Below are 11,938 nucleotides of genomic sequence, written 5' to 3' on the forward strand. Positions count from 1 at the left end.
AATTTCCAATTGCTAATTCACTGGTAACAATTACAAAGATCTCTTTTAAGTACTCAGATCCTCTGATTGTCCCCCCTGTCGATGCCCTTTCGAAATCAATACCCACAGCACATCCACTTTGTCTTATAATCTCTTCGCCGGAACATGGCCGCCGTTGAGAGTCTCACTACTGTTCTTCGATAAGATTTTTAATTATATGACTTATTGCTATTGGAAAAATATCATATTATCCGAGACATTTCGGAAGGATCATGTAATAGTTATTTTCTATTGTTAATTAGGTTTCATGTACCTTATAAAGGGTTTTTCTTCAGCAAATGGTAATTGATTTCAATGACAATAACTCAAGGAAATGAAAAAAAAAAAAAAAACATACTAGAAAATGGCTTCAAATAATGCTCGGGTCATTTCTTGATGAAAAATGTTACAACACCACAAAAAAATTTCATAAAAATAAATCTACAAACTGAGAACTTTATATGATATGTTAGATTTATTTTATAATAAAAATAGTTCTATAATCTAACGTATTATATATATATATATATATATATATATATATTATACGGGAAGTCGGGTTTCGAACTCCAAACTTCCATTTTGGAGATTGTGGGTTATGTCAATTAGGCCACAGACCTTGCATTTAACGTACTATATTACTTTATAATATGCTAAACCATTTCTCTTTAATTCTTGACAGAAAATCAAAAATTAGTTTGACACCATCTAAAAAATTAAGAAGTACATAGCTCTACAGGGCATTATATATTGGATAATTGGCCATCAATTAGGTAGTTGTCTTTGAACTCGATTCTCATGTTCTATTGATAGTTGCCATATATTGATAGTTGCCAGATTTTTCAGATTTTCTATCTCCAGAAAATTAGTCACCTTAATTCTAAGAATTTGTCTAATTTGTATAATTAGTTTACTTATCTTTGATACATGTTTCCATACTAGGTCTGATCCTTGTAATTAGTTCCATAATTTTTGTAATTAGAAAATCATTCACTTACATACAAAGTTTCCATACAATATTAGCATTCTGTGACTATATATATATAACGTTCCTCATTGTAAAAATCAAGTTATGCGAATGAAAGTTTGAATATTTCTCAATTTTAACATGGTATCAACCTAACCGATCCCTACCTTTGCCAATATGGCCAACTCCTTGCTCGCACCGTCATCCTCCACCACCTTATCGAATCCTTCAGCCCACTTCTTCGGTAACACACTTTCTCCTTCCTCCTCTAGTTTTTCCTTCAATCGGCACCACCATTGGGTGGTGGATAGTGGCACAAGCCACCATATGTGCCACAAGCGTGATGCCTTCGCCGATTTGAGTTGTATTGTTTCCGAGCACAACGTACAACTCCCTAATAGCCAAGTTGTTCCCGTCGAAGGGATGGGAACCTTTGTTCTCTCTCCCTCTCTCAAGTTGTTCCTGTCAAGAATTTATTTCTCATCAATTTCAAACTTATTTTCAAAATCATGGCATCATTCATGAATGTACCTGTGTTGAAACTCCACAACAAAAGGGCGTTGCAGAACGTAAACATAGGCACCTTCTAAATGTTGCTCGTAGTCTTCATTTTCAAGCACATCGCCCTTTAAAATTTTGGGGAGTTTGTGTCCTCGCTGCTGATATCTCATTAATCATACCCCAGTTGCATTCTTCAGAATAAGTCACATTTTGAAATTCTTTTCAATAAAACTCCCAGTTATGATCATATTCGCGTATTCGGGTGTCTTTGCTATGCATAAACCCTTAGTGCTCACCGTGACAAATTTTCTCCCATTGCCACTAAATGTTTTTTTCTTGGCTATCCCAGCACTCATAAAGTTTACAAACTCTACAATATCGACACTCATTCAATTTTTCATTCTCGTGATGTCACCTTCCATTAACACCACTTCCCTTTCCAACATATTCCTACTTCCTCTTCTTCTCATCTTGTCCTTCCACTACCTATCCCTGAAACTCCTATACCATCTCCTCCACCTCTAGAAACTCCTTTTATCGACTCACCCTAGCCTCCTCTCTCCTCACCTTCGTCTCCTCCTATCTAGTCCCCGCTGAACCATCACTCGGCCCACCTATCTTCATGACTATGTTTGTCTTACACTCCACACAGAGCCCATAACATCTTCACCTACTACACAGGCCTTAGGTACTTCTCACCCTCTGTCTGCTTTTCTTTCATATTCTCGTTTTTCTTCATCTCATCTCACTTTTTTAACTACTCTTACCAGTTGTGTTGATCGCTCCTGTTATTCTGATGCTTCCGCCACTCTCATTGGTGTGAAGTAATGTCTGCTAAAATTCGTCCTTTGGAGGATAACTCCACTTGGACTCTTGAGACACTTCCCCTTGATAAAAATCCCATTGGTTGTAAATGAGTTTTCAAAACTAAGCTCAAGGTAGATGGCTCCATTGAAAGGTACAAGCCTCGGCTGGTTGCCAAGGGTTACACTTAGGTTGAAGGCATTGACTATCATGAAACATTTGCACTGGTTGCCAAAATGGCCACTGTTTGTTGCTTATTGGCAGTCGTCGCCAAAAATTGGGTCATTCAGCAACTCGACGTCAACAATGCCTTCATACACGGCGACCTTGATGAAGAAGTTTACATAACACCACCTCCATGATATTGCATAAAAGGGGAGACACGTGTCTGTCGGTTCTAAAAATCTCTCTATGGCCTCAAACAAGCCTCCCGTAATTGATTTTTTAAACTAATATATGTGCTTCTTGATGCAGATTTTCATCAGTCTAGGGCCAATAATTTTTTATTTACTCTTGTCACCTCTACCAGCATTACTTTTGTTCTTGTTTATGTTGATAATATCTTGGTTGCTAGTAACGATATCTCTCAGACCGAGGTTTTCAAAAAACTCATTTCCACCCATTTCAAAACCAAAGATCTTGGTTCTTTGAAATATTTTCTCAGACTTGAAGTTGCTCGATCTCACAAAGGTATATTTCTTAATCAGCGCAAATATGCTCTTAAAATTCTTTCCGACAGTGGACAACTCGGTGCCCGCACTGCCCCTTTTCCTATGGAACAACACTTAAAACTCAACACTGAAGACGAAGATCTCCTCCCTAATCCTTGTACTTACAAATGCCTAATTGACTGACTCATCTATTTGAACATCACCCGACCTGATATTGTTTATGTAGTCAATATTTTCAGTCAGTTCATACATGCTCCTCAGGTTCTTCACATGACTGCCGCTACTCGTGTTCTTTGTTACATAAAAGGCAGTCCAGTCCAAGGCATTTTCTTCTCTTCCTCTAGCAGTATGCATGTCACAACATACACTGATTCTGATTGGACCAGTCGTCCCACCATCGGATATTTCATTCAGTTAGGGACCGGTTCAATCTCATGGCATACAAAGAAACAAACTACAGTAGCAAGGTCTTCCGCTGAAATTGAATATCGAGTTATGGCCGTCACCACCCGTGAACTCACGTGGTTGATGCAACTTCTCACTGATCATGTAGTTTATAATCCCGAGTCTTCCACCTTACATTGTGACAACCAATCCGCTCTCTACATTGCACACAACCCCATGTTCTATGAGCGTACCAAACACATTGAGATTGATTGTCATATTGTTCATGATAAAATTTGCTTGAGCCTCCTTACAGCCGTTCACACTTATTCCACTGAGCAAGTTGCCAATATCTTCACCAAAGTCTTAGGACAGGAACTTTTTCATCATTTTGCACACAAGTTGGGCATTATGAATCTTCATGAGCCAACTTGAGGGAGAATATTGACAATTGCCATATTTTTCAGATTCTCCATCTCCAGAAAATCAGTCACCTTAATTCTAGTCTACTTACCTTTGATACATGTTTCCATACCTAGTCTGATCCTTCTGATTAGTTCCATAATTTTTGTAATTAGAAAAGCATTCCCTTAGATACAAAGTTTCCATACAAAGTTAGCCTTATGTGGCTATTTATATGTAACGTTCCTCATTGTAAAAATAAAGTTATGTGAATGAAAGTTTGAATATTTCTCAATTTTAACATGTTCTTGGATGAATATCAAGTTTTGAGTAAAAGGGAATGTCAGGAAGCAATAACACGTGGAAGCTACGTACTTATGCACACCGGTGACAGTGTTATGGAGAGCATGACTTCGGAATCTCCCCGACAACCAGTATGGTCAGTCGTGTACTGATGGAGTTATTAACAAAGTTGCAAAAATTCAAGCCACAAGTTCCCTAGAAAACCAAAAGTAAAAAGACATGATAATTGCATGAAAAACATGACAATCCACCGGCCGGACTTGACAGGATCGGTCTCGTAGATGTCGGTTGGAAGGATATATAAGAAGATTGGAGCTCCTAATCCTCTTCCTTCTCGGACATGGGTATGCTTGATTAGAAGAACCAGAGAGCTAGAAATTAAAAGTGTGATAATTTTTAGCAGAGAAAGCCTCACTTTTATCTGTACCATATCTAACATTAATATCTCTTCTTAATTATTTTATTATTTCTTATTTTCTGCATTAGAATTCCAAGTTACAGAAGCAATTGAGAATGCACCATGGCAAAAAGTTCACTTTAATTTATGATCTCTTTCCTTGAACAATGAAAGAAGGCTGACATGTAGTAGTCATTCTCCTTATGCATCAAACACTTATCCAAATGTAAAGATTTAAAGACAGTATTTGTTCTTAAAGTAAAAACTTAAAAAAGTACTTTTGGCATTAAAATATATATAGCTAGCTAGGATTGTGGTAGTATTTTGTTTTGATCTATCCTTAGGCTTAGAGGTCACCTATGGATATGGGTGTTCGCTAAAGTATAGACATGTCTTTTGGATCTTATATGCATGCATGATACATCTGCAGAAGAAATGAATTAAATCCAGATGAGCGGTTGTTGGAAACATGAAGCATTCAGCCAATTATCCACGCGAGAGAGAGAGATGAAATCATGGAAGTATGTATATAGGAAACAGTTAGATCAGCTTAAAATTACAGTCTGTGGGTGGGTCGGAACAGTCTCTCTGATAAGTAAGGAGGTAAGCCGACCAGGGCGCCCCCACCAAAGCAAATGTTGGGTTGGATTGGAAGTTCTGTTTGTTTCCCAAGGAGGAGAAAATCACAAGGGAAAAAGATAAAACTCCAATGCATGCATGCTGACTTGTGTACGTACGTATAAATATTGGTTCTTGGCGTACAAAGTAGATAGGTTCTCTTTCAGTAGTACTGTACTTGTCGTATATGGGAAATGGTGGAATGGAATGGAATGGAATGCCATTACGGTATTGGGGAACAACCTCCATCCCTAATTACAACTTTGTCTTTAATTGGCCTAGCTTTTTTATCTGCGATCTCATGTATATATAAACTATGCAGTTGTGTTAATCCTTGGGTTGCCGATCGAGAGGTCATTTTCTTTTTTTTATTGTCACGCTTTCCCATAAAAATAGCTTGTTCTTTCAAGTCCCAAGATTATCTTATTCTACCTTCCGTTCTACTGTTCTACTTTACACCTCTCTCTCTCTCTCTCTCTCTCCCTCTCTCTCTCTCTCTCTCTCTCTTGCTTTAGCATAATTTGTCTATTGTTTAGTCATTCCTCACAAGTGATTTCTTGTCTCATTTTTTACTCAATTGGGTTCACTTTATCAACCTTGATTTTATACCATTTTTTTCCTTTTTTTTTTAAACCCCTATCATCCTCGCAGTTCTTTTAATTTGGTGATTTTGTTGATCAATCTACACCTGATAAAGTTTTCCTCTTCTTTATCATTCTTTCTCTCTCTCTCTCTCTCTCTCTCTCTCTCTCTATCTCTCTCTAATAACCTGCCCATCCACTCCTGATCCACCCAAAGTCTTCTCTCCTCCCCACCTCTCATCATGACTGATCCCTACTCCAGTTACTTCCCTGCAGGATGGTTCAACCTCAATTCTCTCCACCACTTCACTTCCTCCAAATCTTCCAATCCATCAATTTATGATCAATCTTATGATCACTACTGCTCAAACAACAACATCAGCACAACCTCTTTCACTTACTTTGAATCCTCTCCTCCCTCTCCTCCTCTAAAAGAAGCTCTTCCACTCCTCAGTTTAAGCCCCAGAATATATGAAGAAAAAGATCAATCTTCCTGTAGCGCCATGGAAGTGGACAAGAACAAGCTGGACAGATCAGAAGAAAGCTTATTCTCTAGCACATCTGCTGATGATGATGACACTGTGACATTGTCTCTTAATTTAGGGCTGCCAAGCCCTAGTACTTCTTCTGATTTGATTTCAAGGCTCTCTTCCACAGAGATCTCGGATAAAGATGATGTAGTCACAGTTGCTTCTGGGTATCCTTCAAACAGGCTCAACAAGGGACAGTACTGGATCCCCACCCCTGCTCAGATTCTGATTGGTCCAACACAGTTCTCATGCCCCCTTTGCTTCAAGACCTTCAACAGATACAACAACATGCAGGTTTGTCAAGTATTCTAATCATGATATCAATACGGATACCTAATACTTGAAAAAATAAAAATAGTAATTCGAGGAAAAATGTCTCATTTTCCGGCCTTTTCCTTAATTCCTCTCCCATCTCTTTCTGATTTTCCTTTCGATCATTGCTCTTGAAAAAGAGAACCCATTCCTATCTTTGTTCGCACACTTATTTTTCTCGCTTGGTTTCAACCTCTTACCTTTATTTTAAGCGGACCGATGGGATCAGAAAATAGTACATGGGTCCTTAGGGTTTTCTTTCCCTTCTTGCTGCTTTATACACACACACACACACACACACATACACACACACGCACACACGCACGCACGCACGCACGCACACACTTGGTTTGAAGATTAGATATTCTTCTCTTCTAAAGTTTCGTCTATCTCACTCTCTGTTCATCCTTTTGCATGATATTTGCGTTTTGGAATTTAAAAAATAAGCATAAATCTACGTGGTCCAACTGAGAATAAGATCAGTATCGCCCTTTATGTGATTGCACACAGCCATATGCTTTTTGCACCTTGAAGTTCGTGTTTTGCACATAGGCGCGCAGGTGTGTTAAACTGAAGATATCCCACCTTTTCAAGTGCTTAGAGCATTGTTACTATTGGACTAGTCAGTCAGTAAAATCTAAAATATAGCTAAGTTTTGTATAAATGGCCTGGTCTTAATCTCAATCTAAAACTCATCCCTAGAGCAAATTAAACCACAACATACACCATCAATACATGGAAACCCAAGCACAGATTTGCTTCATCAGCAAAAAAACAAAAAAACAAAGTATCTTCTCCTTTAAACATGCTCCATTTTTATTCTTTTTACTTTATTGTGGACAATTTGCAAATTAAGAAACTGTTGGAAATAGCGATTCAAACTCGGTTGGAGAATTGAAGCACCATATATATATACACCCCATAAAAAAGGAAAAACAAAAAAAAACAAAAAAAACAAACCCTTCGAAGGGTTTTGCAACACTATAAAAATCGCCGCAACTGCATGTTTTTCTTGTAGTGTTCCAAATCTTGAGAGCTTTAGAAAACTAGCTAGAATATGCAAAAGTTCTTTTGATGAGACCAGCTTATAATTTTACTCAGAGGGAAGGCACCCGAATCTTGTGGCATAATTCTAAATCAGTAGTACTCCATCCATCACTTTACTACTCGAAATAATATTACATTAGAACCTCTTTTTTCACTTTTTCTTAGTAGACATTATCATAATTAACCTTGAGTTAGACATTTTTCTTCACTCACTTATACAGTTATACTTGAATGTTGCTTATAAATATCGTATAGATGCATATGTGGGGGCATGGATCTCAATACAGAAAGGGCCCCGAGTCTCTAAGGGGCACACAACCAACGGCCATGCTCAGGCTTCCTTGCTATTGTTGTGCACCAGGGTGCAGAAATAACATTGATCACCCAAGATCAAAACCACTCAAAGACTTCAGGACCCTCCAAACTCATTACAAGAGAAAGCATGGGATCAAGCCTTTCATGTGTAGAAAATGTGGCAAAGCCTTTGCTGTGAGAGGTGATTGGCGAACACATGAGAAGAATTGTGGGAAGCTTTGGTATTGCACTTGTGGATCTGATTTCAAACACAAAAGGTCCCTCAAAGATCATATCAAGGCATTTGGACATGGCCATGCTGCTTATGGAATTGACCATTTCGAAGAGCTGGAAGATGAAGTAGCTTCTGATTGAGCAAGATAATGAATCCTCCCAGTGAGACAAATGGGATCGAAGGCTGGATCTCAAGCTAATTAATAGATTTCCAAAAGATTTAACCTTTTGAGCTGTTGCTTAACACCACCTAATTGGCTTACATGTAGAGCCGTCTTGATCTTCCTTTATTCCATCATCTCTTATCACAGTCCTTTTCTATTTAACTTATTTTCATTCCTAGAATTTGCTTGGCATTGTAGACTCCTTATATATAGACAAAATGTTAGGCCAAGTTCCTGTAACCATTTTGACTCTCTCTCTCTCTCTCTCTCTCTCTCTCTCTCTCTCTCTCTCTCTCTCTCTCTCTCTCTCTCTCTCTCTCTCCCCTTTCTGAAATTATTATTCTTTGCAAATCAAGTTTAAGATCACCAGTAGCTAGCTTTCCAAAAACAAATTGGAGGTTAAAAGGAAGTAGAGAGTAGCAACATTTGACCGTGCTGTAAACGAAGATGCTGTGTGGCTTAAACTCGTACTCCTAACAGATTTGAATTTAGTCGGCTGCCTTTTATATATACCAATGAGTGTGGCAATGATATAAAACGTACACGAATTTAAGTTTTAAGAAATGTTTACAATTGTTGATACACCGTATTCTGAGCGACCGCCTAGCTTGAGTCGCTAGTTATCCGGCCCGGCCCTACGAGAGATGAAATCAAAACTTAGTCGATCGGGGTCATCAATAGAGGATATATAGTCCCAATGCTGCTTAAGTTAGAAGGAGAGAAAGGATGCGAATCCAAAAGCAGTAGAGTGAAAGAGTCGATCCCTTTAATTACCTGTTGCAACTGTTTACATAAGCAGTATGAGATCCATTCGAATTATTAGTTGATGTAGCAGAATTTCATATCAGTAGTATGTTGGTATTAATAAACAGGTTTGCAGATCATAAAATTCTTTTAAAAATGCTTTTGACATGCACGAGCATATCATAAGCTTATAGACTGAGGACATGGAAAGGCAAGATTGAGCAGTTGTTCATGTCCTTCGTAAAATATGACCATGCATATCTCTATATCATAGTTCAAGTTTTTTCTATATGAATAGGATTTTAAATGCTAATTTATTTCTGTTCACGAAATCTATATATATTTTAGATATATATATAATATATATACAACAAGAAAACTCTTATTTGTGACTAATTATTTTTAGTGAAAATGATTATTTTTTATCAAAATGAATTTATTTTTATTACAAATAATTGTTATCATCTCAAATAATCCGTTACAAATGATTATTTTTCGTGTAGCGATATATACATTAATAACAACTATATGCAAGTCCACCAAAAAATATAAAATTAGTGAGAGAGAGAAAGAGAGAGAGGGAGGGAGAGTACCGTGTGGTTTAAAGAACAAAAATCATGATAGAGTTACAACTTATAAATAAATCTTTATCGTTGAAAAAATAATTTCTCAATATTTTGAACTATTGATTGTCAAATAGTGCATTTAAATTAAAGTGAAAATTTTATTTTTTTAATGCTAATTATATAAAAACTATTATAAATATCAACACTATATTAATTATTCTTTAAATTAGAAGACCATATTTCGTTTTTTGTTATTTTGTTTTTCACAGTAGAAAGGCACGTGCAGGAAGGAATAGAATGGGATCTTGATGGCAGCTTTGTGAGGTTGAGAGAGAGAGAGATCAGATGCAGTACTAGTCAAAGGGGTCAATGACTTGAAATGTCATTTCCAAGTGTGACACAGTACGTTCGTAGTCAGGGTATGTACAGTGGAATGGGTTCTGTATGGGTATAGTTTAACCCAACCAACGTACACAACTACAGAGCTCCTCGCCTCTCTCTCTCTCTCTCTCTCTCTCTCTCTCTTCTCTCTCTGTGTGTCTGTGTCTTTGACCTTTTGATGAGGTAGCTCATATGGCAGTCTTTGACAGTTATAGGATCGAATACCATTGTCTGTATACAGATTTAACAGGAGTGAAAACTGCATGCATGGTGAGGAATACGAGATTTGATTATGCCTTTTCTTTCCATCTTTTATTGCTTTGCTCTCTCTTCTGTCAAACCTGTAACATGACCAGTAAATGAGTCTACGATACATAAAAAGACCATGCATGATGGAGCTCTAATGAAACATACATGAAACAGTACTATATATACGTGGATTTAATGTTCTTCTATCTCCTAATCATTCTTTTTTTTCTTTTTCTTTTTTTTTTTATCAAGAATAATTGTATTCATTGTCATTTTAATATTATTTCTTATTAAGTAATTATAAAAACTATTTATCATCTTTTACTTATATATTAATTGTTTGACATAATATAAGAGAATGATGAAAGGTTGATGAATAAGATGATGATCAGTACGGTAATTAACATTTTTCTTATGCTAACTAATGGTCATGTAATGCATGATTTCTTCAACTATTTAACCACTCGGACCGTACCCGGCCAATGTAATAGTGTCACTTCATTAAAAATATTATTCAAATTTTATATCATTATTCGCAATTCAAAATATAGCGACACAAAAGTTGTAAGTGTATCATTACTATTAATCATGCATATGAATTTGTAATGAAATATGTATATGATTCATCATAACCTGCCATACTTCTTTACTTTGAGTAGTATATGCAAACATAAAATGTGCAATTAATTTCTTCGATATATCATTGACCAGTGGTTGATTTTGTTACTCTAAATTCCAGCTTTATGGTTTAGGCCACACACACACACACACACCATATATATCATTGAGTTAATTAATATAGCTAGGCATAATTTTATGTAAAATAGTTATATATTATATAAATATTTTTTTTCTAATTATTTAAAAATATCCAAAGTACTGATCTCCCTTAATTAGGTAAAAATCCAACTTTTTTCTTTGTGTTCGGCCTAAAAATAAAAAGTAAACCGTCCCTGTTCGTTTGGCCTAAAAATTGGTGCATGTTGGACTGAAACCTCTTTGTAATTGGCATAAAAGTAGCTTTGGTTTGGCGGAACCCCCCATAAAGAAAAATCAAAAGGAAAAAAAACGAATTTATATGATTACAGATGTAATAATAAATCTACTTTCCAAAAGGAAAAAGCAAGTCTTTGATATTAAAATATTTCTATAATAAAATATATACATCAGGTAGTGAAGATCTAAATGCTACGTGATGAAGGTAATATATATATATATATATATATATATATATATATTTGTTTGCAATAGTAGTTACATATCGGCATATAAGGATAATAATATGATTAATTGTTCATGGAATGAATATCATGAGAAGTCAAGTGTGCAGTACTTTTTATTGTTGATATTTTTATAATAAATAAAAAAATATATATATATAAATGACTTAATTATGGGGGAAAAGATTGATAGACAGACACATGAAATATGACTTTATAATATTTATTACTAATGTGAGTTTTTCGATCGAATAATACTAAATGCTTTATAAATATCGTAAGATTATTCTTTTAGTGTGTCTATCTCTCTCTTCCTCATTCACAGAATATTCTTGATCTGAAATTTAGACCATATCATATGCAATAATTAGTGGCAAATCTAAGATTTTTTTCAACTAGCAATTTGAAATAAACCACAATTAGTTTGAGTGGGAGGGGCCCGTGGTTGCTTGTTTTGTTTTCTTGGAGAGATCATGACATTAGCACCATCTCAAGAACAGGCCGACCTGACAAAACTATATGTAGGTGATTTACAAGATCAAGTTGCTCCT

The 11,938-nt window shown here is 36.1% G+C and overlaps 1 pseudogene; it reads left to right on the forward strand.

The window, feature by feature from the left end:
* The first annotated feature begins 5,711 nt into the window (after nt 1-5,711).
* On the forward strand, nt 5,712-8,467 carry LOC121241680 (annotated as a pseudogene).
* The last annotated feature ends 3,471 nt before the right edge of the window (nt 8,468-11,938 follow it).

The sequence above is a fragment of the Juglans microcarpa x Juglans regia genome, chromosome 7S, assembly GCF_004785595.1.
Source record: "Juglans microcarpa x Juglans regia isolate MS1-56 chromosome 7S, Jm3101_v1.0, whole genome shotgun sequence".
Taxonomy (NCBI): Eukaryota; Viridiplantae; Streptophyta; class Magnoliopsida; order Fagales; family Juglandaceae; genus Juglans; species Juglans microcarpa x Juglans regia.